Source organism: Orcinus orca, chromosome 15 (genome assembly GCF_937001465.1).
Source record: "Orcinus orca chromosome 15, mOrcOrc1.1, whole genome shotgun sequence".
Classification (NCBI taxonomy): Eukaryota; Metazoa; Chordata; class Mammalia; order Artiodactyla; family Delphinidae; genus Orcinus; species Orcinus orca.
This window is the reverse complement of record NC_064573.1, coordinates 55284343-55302253: the sequence shown is the minus strand read 5'-3', so window position 1 is coordinate 55302253 and position 17911 is coordinate 55284343. Positions and strand designations below refer to the sequence as shown.

The window sequence follows — 17911 nt, the reverse complement described above, 5'->3', positions numbered from 1 at the left end:
GGAAAGGTTTCAGCTGGTCCAACAAACAAAGTGTTAGGTAAACACTGATTTTTATCAATATTAATAATGTTTTCTTATGAACTAGTTTATAAGGTCACAGTGTTCCTGAGTGCGCCGTTTGTCAACACTAACCAAAAATATGGAAGTTTTTGAATAAAGAAAACTAAGGAGACAACAACCATAGCCATCCCAAGAGCAGCCTTCTATAAATCTTTACATCTATAGCCAAAAACTAATCAAGTCTGTGCTGAATAAGCAGCCTTGAGCACCTAGCAAGAGATTAGCATAACTCAGAAGACAGTTTGCTTCCAAAGCGCCAAAGCATAGCCTTCACCACCCTCCCTGGGGCAGGAACTAGAAATGTATAAATCAAAGGCAAGCTGTAAAGGAAAAGCTGCCAGTTTAAGTCACTGATTTATTTCCTGGCTTTCCTCTTTGTTTTTTAAGAGAGTAAGTTTCAGCGCTTATGTGTTGACTATTTTTAGCAATCTTCTGGAAGTTTTCAGTGCACACAAAGCTCTTAATAAAAAAATAACGAACTCTATGATGCCGCATTAAGAAGGCAGCTTTTAGGGACAGTGGTCTCATTGGCAGTCTTTGAAGTCAATTCAATAGTGACTTTAAAGCCACTTCTAGTATTTTGGTTCCAAATTTAGAAAATGGCCTTTACGTTTTCAATCTAAAATTGTGGTCTGACCTTACTCTTAATTTTGGGACACACCATAATTTAGACAACTGCTGAAATCACTTAAGGCTTTGGTTTGGAGTATGAAGCTGGAAAAATCACACCCTCTTAAATTACCCATCACATCCATTAAAATTAACTGTGAAATCAACTTGATGTTGACCCTGTGTGCGTTTGGTATTCAACTAAGATGCTTACCTATCTAAATATTGCCACAGCTGTATATACAACGGTTTGGTTGAAGCCATTAATGCTTTAAGTTGGAAGAATATACATCATGACTTTAGTTTGGTTTCACTGAGGAAAAAGCCAAAGCATTTTTACAATAATACGTCAGTGAAATGCAAAATCAGATACCAGTCCCAAAAGCTTTATGGATCTGAAATGTTTTGGAGATATGTATGGATTTTCAGGTGTTTCCTAGTTTTAACCAACATGTATGCTTAGGTGGAAACAGAAAGCTAACGGATACAGCTCTCTAGAGTACAGTTTTTCTTGAACACATGCCTGTTAGGAGATACAGAGGCAAGTTTAATTTCCTTTTAAGCCTTCTGTATACCATGGTTGATTTTATAGATGGCCTCCTCAAGTGTAAACTCCTAACGCTGAGTTTGGAACACACTCTATTGGAGGACAGTATAAAGGACATTCCTAGGTTCAAACTTTGTCCCTATAACTCCTTGGCTGTGCTGTAATCTGAAGCAAGTCACTCTCTCTGAATCACACTTTCCTCATCTATAAAATGGGCTTAAAAGTACTGAGCAATCCAGGTGATTAAGAGGCCTAAGTAAAATGAGATCCTGTTGAAGTACCTAGTAAAGTGTTTGGCACATTCAATATATTTTAGATGTTTATATATATTGTTTTGTTACTGCCTTTATTTTTATTGCATTGGCTCAAAAACTGAATTCTCAAAATCAATGCTTCTACTTTTGCTTGACGTTATTTCATAAGTTTTTAAGAGTAATGATCGTGTGCCTAAGTAATTATGAATTTGGTTTTTTTACTAAATTGAATATAATTTTATTGCACGTAACCTAATGGAAATCTAACCAAAGTTAGATACAATCAAAATCACATGGTAGGGCTTCCCTGGTGGCTCAGTGGTTGAGAGTCCACCTGCCGATGCAGGGGACACGGGTTCGTGCCCCGGTCTGGGAAGGTCCCACATGCCGCGGAGCGGCTGGGCCCGTGAGCCATGGCCGCTGAGCCTGCGTGTCCGGAGCCTGTGCTCCGCAACGGGAGAGGCCACAACAGTGAGAGGCCCGCGTACCGCAAAAAAAAAAAAAAAAAAAAAAAAATTACATGGTACTTAGGAAAAATGATCAGCATGTCTCCAAATATCCTTTACTCCACTGTTTTCCGTTCTTCATCCGGTTGTTAATGTGGTTTAAGTTTGGAGCATTTTTGTTTTGTTTTAATACTGCTTTGGAATAACATTACTCCAGTAAATGTTCCCCAAATTAAAAATAGAACACTTTAAAAAATATCACCCTAGAATGATTTAGAACATACTAGCCTTTTCAATATCCCAGCACTTGTGGAATATTATAAGGCACATTGAGGGGAAGAATTCAGCCTGCTTAAGGCCTATGGCAGCTGGCACAGAAAGACTTTATTTCCAAACATATTTTATTACTTTATTGTTCTTAACCTATTAAGACAAAATTAATAAAGTTATTAAGTGCCTGCATTATGCCATGTCTCATACGAGGCTGTGAGGAAAGACAGATGAACCAGATGTAGTTCTCCTATCTAGAAAAGGTGGCATCTATGGAAACAGATCATTACAATTTCATATAATAAAAATGGAGTAGTAGGAGTAGATTAAAGGAGTTACATGAACATAGAAGTCAGCCTAGGAACCCTGCCTGGGGACCAGAAAGATGCCCCAGCGAAAGACATACAGAAGGCAAAGCGGAAGCAGTGTATCTGCAGGTGTACTGAACCCCAGGGCAGACAGATCCCGGCCGACGCCTCCAGGAATCAGATGCGGCCGCTCCCAGGCACCATCTCGCCAGATGGCAGGAGGGAGCGGCTGGGATCCTTAGCATGGGACACATATAAGTGAACATCCTCCAGAATGTGTGGCTACAGTGAGGAGCTCTGGTCTCCGTGATCCCACTGAGGATGGGGGTCTAGGTGCTAGTGGAAACAGCTCTCAGAGAACACTGAGCAAGCAGCCCTGTACCCTGGAGGTGAAGCTGTGTGTTTCACCCTGCACTTGGCTTTTGCCTTAGGCAAATCTTGTCCTCAACCTGCATGGAACCTCACAGGCTCCTTTAGAAAATTCACCCTATATCATTTAAAATATACCACAATGATCCACATCCCCTATTTTTGGTTGTTGTTTTGTGGTTTGTTGTTGGGTTTTTTTGTTTTTGTTTGTTTGGTGGGTCGGTTGGTTGGTTGGTTTTTTTGGCCAAGCTGCACAGCTTGCGAGATCTCAGTTTCCCGGTGTGGACTGAACGCAGGCCACGGCAGTAAAAGCCTAGAATCCTAACCACTAGGCCACCAGGGTCTCCCAACATCCCCTTTAGATAAATTTGTCTTCTTTAAAAATCTTTTAAAGAATTTGTATCATTTTTTAATCTACGATTAAGTATGTAAAACTCATTCTGTTTATGATTAGCTATGATTCCTTGGTAATCATACATATTTAGTATGTATGAAAGTATTTTCAAATGTAATGGAATTTTGTGAGTGGTAAGTTTAACAATTAGTGATGCTAACATAATGTTAGTTTATACCATTCAATTAAATTTTTATTAGTTTTGATCTTGCAATTTTTTAATCCGTGGTTTAGTGCCAGTAACTTTTTTCAAGACTCAAATATTTTATATCCTCTTGAAAGGCTCATAAGCTGAGGCCTGGTGCCTCACAGGACATAATCATTGTAATACCTGTTCTGTGCCCTTATGGGATTGCTGTGGGGTTAAGTGGGGTGAGGGACTGAAAGTACTTCTGAATCTAGAGTGAAATATAAATATTTGTTATCATGAATATATTGCTATGTATAGAAAATCAGTCTACTGTTGATACCACAGAGGACAGTGTATGTGTATATACATATATATATATGTATTGTCTTATTTTTATGGAATAACTGCCCCTAGAATACTTGGTAATATACATTAATCATTACTTATTAATACATTTGTTATTTATAATTAGTAAAAATATATACGTATATGTACTCAGAGTAGTATTATCTATAAATACATTGTCTTACTTTTTTGGAACATCTGTGCCATCTTGTTTGCTGCCTTCATGAAGGATATGTTTCCCTATAGCATAGTTGTTCAGAGTTCAGTTCTAGAGTCTGACTGCCTAGGTTTGAATCCTGGCTTTCCTGCTTATTAGCTGTGTGACTGTGGGAAAGTTAACTAACTTCTCTGGACCTCTCTTGCCTCACTAAAATTTGGAATGACAATAATAATTAATGATTAAGTTGTATAATCCATGATAAGTTCATGGAACCGTGTATGTCACATCGTATGCACTCGATAAACGATGATGGCTGTAGTAAAAATAACAGTAGTCCTACTAGGAATAAAGGAGGTGAGAACAATTCTCCAGCTAGGAAAGGTCTTTAATTTACACACGCAGTATAGGAAGAACACAGGTGTGGACATATGTTCGGTTTCCATCACTGCTGTGTCCTCAGTGGAGAATGTAGTACAGGGACCACGACTGGGGGCTGACTAACCCACCTCTCCACGTGCTGGGTTCTCTGTGTGGGAACTTTGTCAGTTTCCATTACTTGTTCAAGCGAGGATTCATTTCAGCCCCAAGTCCAAGGGCTCACTGCTCTGTTTCCTGCCATGGCACGTCCTGACTTTCCTGGATGCTTTGAACTGCTTTTGAAGATCACATTCTATTACCACACGTTACAAAGAATTCTGGTTTTGATCCTGGGAGTGGGCCATACTGCATTGCTTGGCCCAGAAATCAAGGATTTCAGTGTGAGGTTTGGGGTAAGAGCCCGTGGCTTTGCAAACAAGGCGGCCTGGCTCTTAGCCCAGAGCGGGCCTTCAGCAGGACTTCATGCCAAGTTACCCTGTTTCTCTTGCTCTATATCATTTTTTTTTCCCAGCAAATACATATTAAGTGCCTGAAAGACACTATCATAAGAGCTGTAAGAGATACAAAAAAAAAAAATATCATCGTGAACCTATCTCATTAACCTAATCAATTTAAAAGACAAGTCTAGGGGACTTCCCTGGTAGTCCAGTGGTAAAGAATCCACCTTACAATGCAGGGGACACAGGTTCGATCCCTGGTCGGGGAACTAAGATCTCATATGCCGCGGGGCAACTAAGCACACGAGCCGCAACTACTGAGCTCGCGCACCTCACCAAGAGCCCACGTGCCACCCACTACGAAGCCCACGCGCTCTGGAACCCATGCACCACAACTAGAGAGAGGGAAAATGCACACACCACAACTAGAGAGAAGTCCGAGCGCCACAGCAAAAGATCCCGCGTACCACAACTAAGACCTGATACAGCCAAAAATAAATAAAATAAATAAATTTTTAAAAAAGCAAGTCTGTGAATAGCAATACTGGGAGTCAGTCAAATGATACATTGTATTTCTTATATTCATCAAACTGATGTTCTACCATTATGTGCATCTGAGATTTAAGAGGCTTCCTGCCTGGGTCTCTATGGTAGATACTATATGCCAAGCTGGCTCTACAGGCATCACATCTATGGGCAGATTTTAAGCAAAGGGGCCGCTTTACAAAATTCTAGTCCTGTGACAGCCCATGACCTTGTGCTGTCTTCACAAAGCAGCACGTTCATGCTCTTCCTTGCTTTTGTATGGGATCCTCTGGCCACAGCCGAGAGCGCTCAGGCCATGGGGGGACTTTTCTGTTTGAAACCAATGGGTGTAGAAAGCTCTATCAGGAAACAGATGGTTAGTTTTTTTGAGTTCTTGTGGCCTTATCATGGAAAATGGTCCGATAAAATAGATTCAACAAAATGAGACTTATTATACAACCATCGAGGCCCATCTAATATCCACTTTGATACCATCAATGGATGTGACAGCTTTAGGACCTTGGTGAACTTTATGCTACAAACAGGCTCATTTAGAGCTGTTCTCCAGACAAAATAGAACTCAGAGACTGAAGGTATCAAGGACTGATGGAATCAAATGTTTCTGTTAAAAACAGCAAATATACAACACCTCAGGGGCTTAATATTATTCTTTAAATGTCCCTACTCTTAAAAACGTAAGATTAAGAGACAAGTCATTGTGATCTTTATAAAGTATAAAATTATTCCATTAACAAGATGACATTCAAAGCAGTGAAATACACATTAATGTAACTGAAAGCAGAATATGAAAGTATGAGATCGGGAGATGAAAGAAAAAAAAAAAAGCCGCCCAGAAGAAAAACAAACAAAAAACCTAGAATTGATCGTGAAATACCAGTTGATTTCTGAATAGAAAATATTAAAGTGCTAGCATGATGGAAGGGTCAAGTGGCAGGCTTTCTACCTACCATATTTGGAATTGGTCCTTACCAAAACTCTACTATATTAATATATTCTTGAAAGAACTAGAAAACATTTTTAAAAGCATCATCAAAATCACAGATACAGGAAAGTGGCCCCGGAAGCAAAGTGTGGCTACCCTCTACCCAATAAACGGAGCGTATTTCTACAGGCAGACAAGAGGAAAGACCTAGACGGAGACCTTTCTAGAATCTGGGGTTCATTCATTTTACTTTACCAGAGCGTGGCACTTAAAATTAGGAAGTGAAATTCCTTGATTAGCCTTTACCTCTTTCTTGCTTCTTAACTATCCCTACAAATATCCGTAAACATATACACGCAAAATTACAAAACAGTAACAATAAGGACAGGGTACCCCAGCTGCCCACTAGGTAATCAGGCTCATTCTGAGGTCCTTTGTCTGATAGTCCAGTTTTGTTCTTAGAGAAAGATCCGTTTCCTTAGAAAGACATATGAACTGGTTTAAGATGTGTAAAACTATAATTTTTTTAAAATTCTACTGAGCCAAGTACTGTGGAGGTACAGGGTTAGAGACGGTCAAGACGGGGGTTCTGACGTCTTGGGAAGACAGAAATCCATAATCACAGTGCAGGGATGAGAGGTGGGTGAGGCATCTTCTACGGGCTAAGAGGGCACAGGGACAGTGTGGATAATTCAGGAAGTTTTCACAGAAGAGGTGATAGCAGACAGGACATGTGAAAGATGAGTAGGAGTTTGCCAGGTAAAGAAAGGGAGGGTGGAAATTACAGGCAGAGGAACAGTGTGTGTCAAGTCAAAGAGCAGGAAATATGTCAATTATATTATATTTGAAAAAGGAGCCAATGCTGTCTAGGGAGAGAATAGGAAGAAGCAGAAGAGAAAGGGTTAAGTTATAAGAATCCCAACAAGGGGTTTGGGCATCATCCTTTAGGAAGGGAAGAGTCACTGAAGACCTTTCAGGCAGGGAATACAGTGATCAAGTTTGCCTCTTCAAAAGATAACTCAGGGGCTTCCCTGGTGGCGCAGTGGTTGAGAGTCCGCCTGCCGCTGCAGGGGACACGGGTTCGTGCCCCGGTCCGGGAGGATCCCACATGCCGCGGAGCGGCTGGGCCCGTGAGCCATGGCGTCCGGAGCCTATGCTCCGCAACGGGAGAGGCCACAACAGTGAGAGGCCCGCGTACCGCAAAAAAAGATAACTCAGAGGACAGTGTAGGTTTTGACTGGAGACAGAGAAGCCTGTAATTATTAGGGAAGGCCTGTCAAGATCAAGGCAATCCATGAGATGGAGGAGATTGGATTCATGGAACTGATGACTATGTAAACATACCTATGAGGAAGGGGAATGCGGGGTTACGAATTGGATATTGCCAATTTCTTTATTTTTGAACGTTCGAATCAAACGTAAGGGGGTTCCGTTAAGCAAAAAAGAGTTGGATTGAACATAAGAAAGTTGTGAACAAATAGCCAACTGCAAGATGAAGTTCTTAATCTGGGTCCATGAATGACCTTTAGAGAGTCCCTACAACCATCTGAAATTAAAACCACACTTTGTACATGTGTGCATATGTGAATTATTTCTGGAGAAGAGTGTCTATAGCTTTCAACAGATAATCTGAGGAGTCGATGACCCAAGACGTAAAAGAACCTCTTCATTGCAAAATTTGTAGAATTGCAATCTCAATGAAGTTTTAGAAAACAGGGTTGAATACCATTATGGACTGTGTTTCTAAACTTTAAAAAAAATCCATACCCCCTTCTGATATCCTATAGGTATATATATATACACCCTGGCATAAACAACCTCCTTCCACTCTGAAAGGCTGAGAGATTCTCCTAAGGGAAATATGCAAAGCATCCCCCTTCCCTGCCTCACCCCTGTCTTCCCCCTGCTCCACCACCCCAATCATGCTGAGAGTCCTTCACAGTAGCACCCTCCGGCCAAAAAGATATGGTTAGGTTTTACTTTCTGTCACTGTAATATACAAACCAATAGATATTTCATTTTCCAAATTTAAAATTAGGTTCTGATAGGGTTTCACTTCTAGTAATATGACAGGATATATACACGTATGCACACACACACATATATATATAAGCATACATATATATTCTTAAAAACATCAAAGATCTAATGAGTTAGTAAGGAGTTACTGGAAAGCAGAAAGTGGAAGAGGTAACCAAAACAGTAAAGATGCTCCCGCCCTGAGTGCATTTGCTGAATCAGGTTGATCATTAATTCAGGTTTTGATGGTCCCCTATAGTAGGAAGAAGCAGACAGACATTAAAGTCCAGAGCCTGCCCAAGGAGAAATCTAACAGGAAAATCCTATCCCATACAACACGCACCCCAAAAGCTTATACCCTATAGGTAAGGATGAATCAGAATGTAACCATCTCCACATGAGACACTTCCCAACCCCAGCTCCAAACGAAACAAAATACACATGCACAAAAAACTCCTGTGGTGGTAGAAGGCAAGAGATTACCCATTCATGAGAAGTTGTAACCATATATATACTTCTTTCATGCCCTTGGCCCAAATTCACATCAACTGAGCGGTTCAAACGCCCTCAATCCATGAATAGTTCAAATGATAATCCTCTACAGAAAAAGGAATATTTTCCTAGGCCACAAATAGCTGTCCAAAATAATTCTCCAAGGAAAGTGACCTGTTACACTGTCAAAAATAACCAAACGGGGCTTCCCTGGTGGTGCAGTGCTTAAGAATCCGCCTGCCAATGCAGGGGACACGGGTTCGATCCCTGGTCTGGGAAGATCCCACATGCCACGGAGCAACTAAGCCCGTGCACCACAACTACTGAGCCTGCACTCTAGAGCCCGCAAGCCACAACTACTGAGCCCACGAGCCACAACTGCTGAAGCCCGCGCACCTAGAGCCCATGCTCCACAACAAGAGAAGCCACCACAATGAGAAGCCCACGCACCGCAATGAAGAGGAGCCCCCGCTCGCCACAACTAGAGAAAGCCCGTGTGCAGCAACAAAGACCCAACACAGCCAAAAATAAAAACAAATATATTTTTTTAATAAATGACTTTAAAAATAACCAAGCACACAAGGAAACAGGGCATCATAGCAAGAAGAGAACAGACCCTCTGAGGATTAAGATGTTGAATTATTAGAATTGTTACAATACAGATATACATGCCATGTGTAAAGAAATAAAAGATAAGCTTTAGAAGAACTGTGGGGGAAAAAAACTATTTGTAAATGACTAGGAGATTCGAAAAAGTGTTACTTCTGCGATGGGCAGAGCTTTATAAAGGGGAAAAGACGTACAGGGGGTGTGAACCAGGTGCTTCTGGGGTGCTGCCAGCATTCTATATCTTGGCCTAGATGGTGGTTACAGGATGTTCATTTTGTAATTATTCTTTAAGAATATTATATACACAACAGAGAAAATTTAACAAAATATTCTATTACAAGGCAAACTATGCTTTTTCAAATTACAAAAACCATCCCCCACCACATCCCTCCCCCGACCCCCCAGGATTCTGATATGCCCTCCTGTTGGAGAATCAACAGGATGACGTTTAGGGCTATAGAGTATAGAGGAAGGACTGCAGAGATAGGGTATGAGGAAACACATGTGCTCCAGTGGCACCTTCTACCCCATGGGTCTGTACTGGAGGGAGGAGCGTAGGGGAAGATTGACCAATGCTTGGGATCTGGTCAGTGTCTTCCCTGAGCTCTGATGCCTTATAACTTTTTTTTTTTTTAACTTCTTTAATCTGTTCTTCTCAAGAGCATATGTAACCCAAAGACTTAGTAATCACACACCAGAAAAATTTGGTTACAAAAAAAAATTACTAACACTAATAAAATATTAGGGCTATTTTTATGAGACCATGACGTTGTTTCAGAATTAAACGTTTGACAGCTTTCAAAATTGAATTCACATACCATGAAATCCACCCATTTAAAGTACATAATTAGTGTCTTTTTTTTTGTTTTCTGTTTTTTTAGGATATTCACAGAGTTGTGCAACCATCACCCACAATCTAAGTTTGGAACATTTCCATCACCCCAATTAGTCACTCTCCACACTCTGACCCCAAACCTAGGCAAGCCCCAACTGACTTTCTGTCCCTCAGAATTAAAATGTATGCTTTTAGTTTAACTGCCTTAAAGCAAACTATTTTTCTATTATGAATGCTTGAAATTGCCCCAAATCTAATCTCCTGAAAAGAATCGCTAATTCAGCCTATGACTGTTTTCTGTTGGGGGCAGTGTTTAAGGGGCGCTACCTTGGGGATCTGTGCAGATGCTGAGCATCTCCAGGGCAACATGCTTGACCTGAAGATGGTCTCTCCTCACCCCTGTGACCCACTCACCCCCCAAACATACATGCAACCTCAAACAGGGTGTGATGATCAAAAATGCCAGCACAACTGCATGTAGGTCTTGGCCACCAAAGCTAGTAGGTGGCATGTGCCCAAGTCTTTACGTAACCTCTGAATCGTCGTAAGATTTGACTGTCACAAAATCATTAGGCATGTACTGTAAAGATTTCCGTGAAGGGAGAGGCAAAGCCTGGTAGAAGTCGCTGCCAGGAGCCCCGAGGCAGTAGAGGCAGTGGTGTAACCGAATCAAACTTGGGTCCACTTGGCCGAAGTAAAGCCAGTCTACTGACACCAGGTGGTGGTGAAGGAAAGTACAACATTTATTGTAAGGTGCCATGCTAGGAGTTTGGGACAGCTAGTACTCAAAAAGCCTGAACTCCCCAGCAAAGCATTTTAAAGGCAAGATGAGGGAGGGGCAGCCCAGCTTGTGTACAATTCTCTGATTGGCTGATGGTGAGGTGACAGGATGGTCAACAGTGTCAATCCTTAGGCACCAGTAGGTCTGGGGGCTACATGCTCATGGTCATCAAGTAGTTCATTTCTTCCATTTGGTGGCATTTTAGCATCTGTACAACAACTCAGGAAATGTGCATCAGATACCATTCTCTAGGTACTTCAGAGAGGAGCTACAGCTGTGGATGTAGAGAGGGGTCTGTCCCGGGAAGGCCCCGTAGGGTCCTGCTCGGTTCACAGGCACTATGAGGCAGGCACCGGGCAGATTCAAGGGCTCATCACTTTGGTTCTTCCCTTTTGCAGGTTCTCTGAGTGGTGGGTAGACTTTGCTTCTCAGAGCATCTGTGGGGGCCCATCTATATGGGACTGTTATGTATTTTGTCTTTTAGGACAGGAGGGAGGGGCATTCAGTGAAATCCACCTGGGTCTTTGTGGTCTATTACTTGGAGTTTAGATTATTTTGCTCTTGAGGTTCTATCTTAGTCTTATCAGGATGCTCTCACAAAATAGCATAGGCTGGAAAGCTTAAACAACAGACATGTGTTTTCTCACGGTTTCGGAGGCTGGAAAGTCCAAGATCAAAATGCCAGCAGGGTAGATGTCTGGAGAAAGCTCCCCTCCTGGATTCTAGACACTGCCTTCTCACCCTGTCCTCACATGGCCTTTCCATGTGAAGAGAGAGAAGGGGACAGAGAGAGGGAGACAACTCCCCGGTACCCTCTCTTCTTATAAGGGCACTAATCCCATCACCAGGGTCCCACCCTCTGGACCTCATCTAAGCCTAATTACCTCCCCATCTCCAAATACCAACACAACCGGGTTGAGCCTCCAACATATGAAGCCTCTGGGGAAGGGGGTGCAGACATTCAGTCCATAACAGGTTCCCTTCGGTGCATAAGGTAATATTATAACCAATCCCTCCCTTTAAACAGAACAAATAAGATAAAATTTGAATTAAAAGGGGGTGGGGTAGTCTTCCTCTGTTAGTTTCCCCTATTCTTGTAAATAGTCTTTAATGTGACCTGTTTATCATGAACTGTTCCTGTGAAGGAAAAATAAACTGGCCCTTCCCTTCTAAGAAAGGTACATCTTAACGTTTGTGGGGTTCAGGTGCTAAGTGAACGGCTACCAAGCGCCTGCTGGTCAGAGAAAGTGACACAGCAGAAACCAGCCCCCAGCCTCGCCAAGCTGTTTCCTTTGACATTCCAGAGGCCCGCCCAGCCCTTCTGGTTTCCCGGAATGTTGTCCCTGGGTCGTCACGGGGTGGCCGAGGAAAAACCCTGCAGCCTCCCCGGTGAGCTGCAATAAGACCTCATTCGCCAACAGGGACGGATACCCTGAGTGGCCCCCACGGAGCCCGCCGCAAGCTCGGGGGCACAGTCACAGCGGCCAGTCCCCATGTGGCCCAGCGCGTGCAGAGTGTCCCAGACCCACTGCCCCAAAGGGACAGTTCACACCCAGGTCACCACAGCCCACCATCTCACAGAAGAGGTGGACGTGACCGGATTGCACAGACAAACATCCGACAGGCTCCGACAGGCTCAGTTTAGGCGGCACGGAGGTGACTGGGGAGTCTGGTTCCTCTCAGCACGGGCGTTTTATCAATTGCATCTCAAATGCTGTCACTCACCCGGAAAGGTCCTAAAACACCCCTTGCTTCCGCTTCTGAAGCAGAGGGATGTGGTGGCAGCTGTCTGGGGGAGATGGGGCTGGGCCTGAGGGGTAGGAAGGAAAATTACCAGGTGGGACTGGACCAGATGGAGGAAAGCAGGCAGTGCAGGAAGGTGGGAATATCCCCACTGACGTCCAGCCAGCATCCCTCCACTGGAGGCCCAGGGGCTGCGTAGAAAAGTTCCATCAGCTGGGAAGCTAGGAGAAATGCCCTCATCTTATAGGGAGGAAGACTTTTCCTTTTCACAGAGCCTTGAAGAAGCTCAAGGAGAGATGTCAGCAGAACTTAAAAGGGACTGAATCCCTTACATAAGTGAACTTGTGTATTGGAGCCATTGTATACATGAAGCCTGGAAATAGGAGATTAATATCAGGGCTGGTGTAAATAATGGCTATTAATTGCAATTAATAACATTAACTACAATTAATTACAATTCACCACAGTAGTATTAAGCATTTACTTTGTTCCAAGTCCTGCACTGGGCCCTTTACCTGTATTATCTCACTTAACCTCTCAACAACCCTATCAGAGAAGTACTTTCAGCATGCCCACTTTACAGACAGGGACACCAAGACTCAGAGAAATTAAGCTCCCAAGATCACCCAGCTAACAGGAGGCTGACCTAGGACTGAAATCATGGCGTGATTCCATAACTGTAAGCTCTGGCAGGAAGGAGCGAGTTTCTAAAGTGAGTATCTTTCCAACTAGCCAGTTTGGGATTGCCTCAGGCAGGCAAGGAGCTGGGAAAAGAAGAGAGGGAAACAGCCGCGCCTGAGGCCGCCCCAGGCTGGGACAAATAGACAAGATCTCGCAGGGGTGCTGTAACCACAATCTAGCCTTCTTCCCGGTCTCTTTAGCACAGCACAGGCTATGAAGGTGGTGGGGACCTGTAGCCCCAGGGAGACTGAATTCCAGGCCACCCTTCTCCCACATTTCCCCGCAGAGCCCATCTTGGAGGGATAACTGTGCCCATCATTCCCAGATTCCAAGCCAAGCGGTGTACCCCAGGAAACTAGTTTAACTGTAGATTCGCTAGGAACACACACATCCGAGGGTCCACGACTACCGTTCATTCCTGAAGAACCAGCCCAGTCACTCATTTTGAAGGTGAACCTTAGTGTGTATCAGAATCACCTGAAGGGCTTTTCTTTTTTTTTTTTGCGGTACGCGGGGCTCTCACTGACGCGGCCTCTCCCGTTGTGGAGCACAGGCTCCGGACGTGCAGGCTCAGCGGCCATGGCTCACGGGCCCAGCCGCTCTGCGGCCTGTGGGATCTTCCCGGACTGGGGCACGAACCCGTGTCCCCTGCATCAGCAGGCGGACTCTCAACCACTGCGCCACCAGGGAAGCCCCTGAAGGGCTTTTAAAAACACAGATTGCTGGGCTCCACCCAGTGCTTCTGAATCCTGGGTCTGGGTGGAGCCTGAGAACTTGACCCACAAGTTCCCGGCGCTGCTGGCACTGCTGGTTGGGGGACCACCTTTGAAAACCACCATTTTAACTGATGGAAGCCTTAGCTTTGTGACTCCATTTCTGGGCATGTATCTCCGCATGTTGAAATGTGATAGCGGCTGTTCAAGGACGTTCATCCTTACCACCTGTGCTGATTTCCTATTGCTGCTGTAACCTTACCACACACTTAGGGGCTTAAAACAACACCAGTCATCTTACAGTCTTGGAAATCAGAAGTCTAAAATGGGTCTGCAAGGGCCGCACTCTGTTGTGGAGACTCCAGGGGAGAATCCGTTTCCTACCTTTTGCAGCTGCTAGAGGACGCCTGCACTTCCAGGCTCATGGCCCCTTCCTCTGTCCTCAAAAACACCAGCAGAGTAGCATCTTGAAACCTCTCCCTCTCCCTCTCTCTCTCTCTCTCACACACACCTCTGCTCCGAGTCCTCTGTCCTCAAAAACAGCAGCAGACACACACACACACACACACACACCCCTCTGCTCCGAGTCCTCTGTCCTCAAAAACAGCAGGACACACACACACACACACACACACACCCCTCTGCTCCGAGTCCTCTGTCCTCAAAAACAGCAGGACACACACACACACACACCCCTCTGCTCCGAGTCCTCTGTCCTCAAAAACAGCAGCAGACACACACACACACACACACACACACACACACACACACACACACACACACACACACACACACACACACACACACACACACACACACACACACGCCCTCTGCTCCGAGCCATTTCTTCTTCTCTAACCCTCTTAGAAGAATCCTTGTGATTTCATTGGCCCACCCCAGCTGAGCCCACCTAAATAATCCAGAGCAATCTTTCCACTTTAAGACCATCGGGACTTCCCTGGCGGTCCAATGGTTAAGACTCCACGCTCCCACTGCAGGGGGCACGGGTTCAATCCCTGGCTGGGAACTAAGATCCCACGTGCCACATGGCGCGGCCGAAAAAAAAAAAAGACCCTTAACTTAATCACGTCTGAAATCCCCCTTTGCGATGGAAGGGGAACATACGCACAGATTTTGAACGTTAGGACGTGGGCACCTTTAGGGGCCTTCGTTCTGTTCACCACCCCAGCCATCCGACAGCTGCTTACCCTCCTATATCACAGTGCCCTTCCCGCAAAAGAAAAACCGAAACCTTATCAGGGTTTGCATGATGCCATCCCTCCTTCGGACTCGCCTGGTAATGAAGCATCTTGCACGGAGGACGGGTAGTGGGGGGAGGAAGGTAGGAGCGCTGAGGGAGGGAGTTAGCCAAGTGCCTCTTAGACCAGGCCCTGAACACCCACTAAATCTCCCCGCGCTTGCCAGACTTTCCAGAACTAGCGCCTTGGTGCCCCTCCCTCTGAGCCAGGAGCCTCCAGGCTCCCCCCTGGGCCTCCCCCCAGGTCAGTGCTCACCCCAGGCTCAGCCACCAGCACTGCCTCCCAAACCTGCCAGCAGGCGCTTGTGAAAGATGCAGACAGAGGAACTCTACCCAAAGCCTTCTTGCCTTTTGAGTTTCCGATGATCACCCTCAGAACTTTTCTGGGCTGAAGTCCCAGCCTCCAGGCTGTGAATTTTCTATTGGCGCGTTAATTTGCTCGGGCTGCTGTAACAAACTATGACAGACCGGGCGGCGTAAACAACAGAAATAAAGAAACGTACTTTCTCACAGTTCTGGGGCCTGGAAGTCTGAGGTCAAGGTGTGGGCAGGCTGTTTCTCCTGAAGCCTCTCTTGTTGGCTTGCAGACGGCTGTGTCCTCTCTGCATCCTCACGTGACCCTTCCTCTGTGAGATGCCCCTGGTGTCTCTCTCTTTTTATAACGACCCAGTCCTATTGGATTCCAGCCCATCCTCATTTTACCTCATTTTAACTTAATCACCTCTTTAAAGCCCTTATCTCCAAATAGGCTTGCATCCCGAGGTCCTGAGAGTGAGGGCTTCAACGTTTGAATCGGAGGGAGGACACACTCAGCTCATAACAGTTGGCTAGGATCCTGGGAGACTCAAAACTCCATTCCATCCTCTCTGTGCAACAGGTGGGCTAGGCACAATCAGGGCAGGTGGGGAGGGGTAGGCCAAGCTGGGACCGTCACAGTGTGCACCTCGGCCCAGGTCTGCCTTTCGGTCTTAGGTCAGGGATGGGAGGAAGGTGGAGGAGGTCAAAGAAGCCCCCGCAGGCTGAGTTTTAGTCTCTCTAAGCAAGAAGCCGCATTTGAGGCTCACCCTCCCGAAAGCCAACTCCCTGCAGAAAGTTTTTTGGTTGATACACTATTTACAGCAAGTCACAGACATTCCACCAAGTCAATACACGCCCTGGACCCAGAGGAAATAAAGGAGCCGACAGTGAGGGCTTGTGTTTGATGGTCTTTGCAGGGGCTGTGTGGTAGAAAATGATTTCATCCTCAAGGCATGGCTCTGAGAAGGAAGTCAGCCAGCAAGTTGAAACAAAGCAAACAGCCTTATCTTGTTCTTGATTCATGGGTTCCGCTTTCTTCAAAGCCCTTTAGAGGCAGGACACTGAATTGTCATTGTCAGAGTAACTGCTGTTACCAAGTCCCTCCTGGGACCTCGCATCTGTGACTTATAAGACCTGGGGTCTCTGACATTTTTCCTTGACAAACCTTTGCTGCTCGCTGGTCAGACTCACTACCCAACAAGGGCTTAAAATATACATATATGAAATACACACATGTATATAGTAAGTGAAATCAGCCGGTCACAAAAATCACAAACACTGTATAATTCCACTTACAGTATAAGAGGGACCCAGAGTTGTCAAATTCATAGAGACAGAAAGTAGAAGGGTGGTTTGCAGGGGCTGGGGGTGAGGGAGGGGAAGCTCTTGTTTAATGGGTAGAGTTTCAGTTTTGCAAGATGAAAAGGGTCTGGAGATCTTTTGCACAACAGTGTGAATGTACTTATTGAACTGTACACTTAAAGATGGTTAACATGGTAAGTTTTATGTTACATATATTTTAGCACCGTTTTTTAAAAAGGCTGCTGTAAGCAATCATTTAATAGAACGATTAATGATCATGTAATAGAATGTCAAGCCAACCTAGGTTTGAATCCCGTATCTGCCACTCACTAGTTTTGGGACAGGGTTCTAAGTTTTTTGTTTAGTGCCTTAAAACGACAGCAATCGTGTTATTATTTCTGTTCCTGTGGGGCCGGAATTTGGGAAGAGCTTTGGCTGGGTAGTTCTGGCTCAGGGTCTCTTCCGAGCTTGCAGTTGGGTGGGTGGAGGGTTGGATCACTGGGGGCTGCTGAACACCTCTCCCTCTTCCTAAGAGTCTCCAGGTTTCTTCATGGGGTCTTTCCACGAGGCTGACTTGGGCTTCCTTACAGCATGGCGGCCTCAGGGAAATTGGACACTTCTGGGGTGGCTCAGGGCTCCAAGCAGGCAGATGTCCCAGGGACTAAGGGAGAAACAGCATCACCTTTTCTGATTTAGCCCTGGAGGTCATGCACTGTCAGTTCCTGCGTACTCTCTCGGTCACAAGCAAATCACACACTTCCCCAAGTTCAAGGGGAGAGGTATCGGACTCCACCTCACCATGGGAAGTGGCAAAGTTCTAGAGCAGGTTTGGCAAATTACGACCCTTGGAACAAATCAGGCTCACCTCCCCAAGGCAGCCATGTCCGTGCATTTACATATCGTCTCTGGCTTTGCCACAATGTCAAAGTTGAGTTGTTTGGGACAGAGACTGCATGGTCTGCAAAACCAAAAATATTTACTATACAGCTCTTTATAGATTTTCCTG

The 17911-nt window shown here is 44.9% G+C and overlaps 1 protein-coding gene across 20 annotated transcripts in view; it reads left to right on the top strand.

The window, feature by feature from the left end:
* DLGAP1 (DLG associated protein 1) overlaps nucleotides 1–17911 on the top strand; it is an 833306-nt gene that overhangs the window by 731752 nt on the left and 83643 nt on the right. The window lies entirely within an intron of this gene.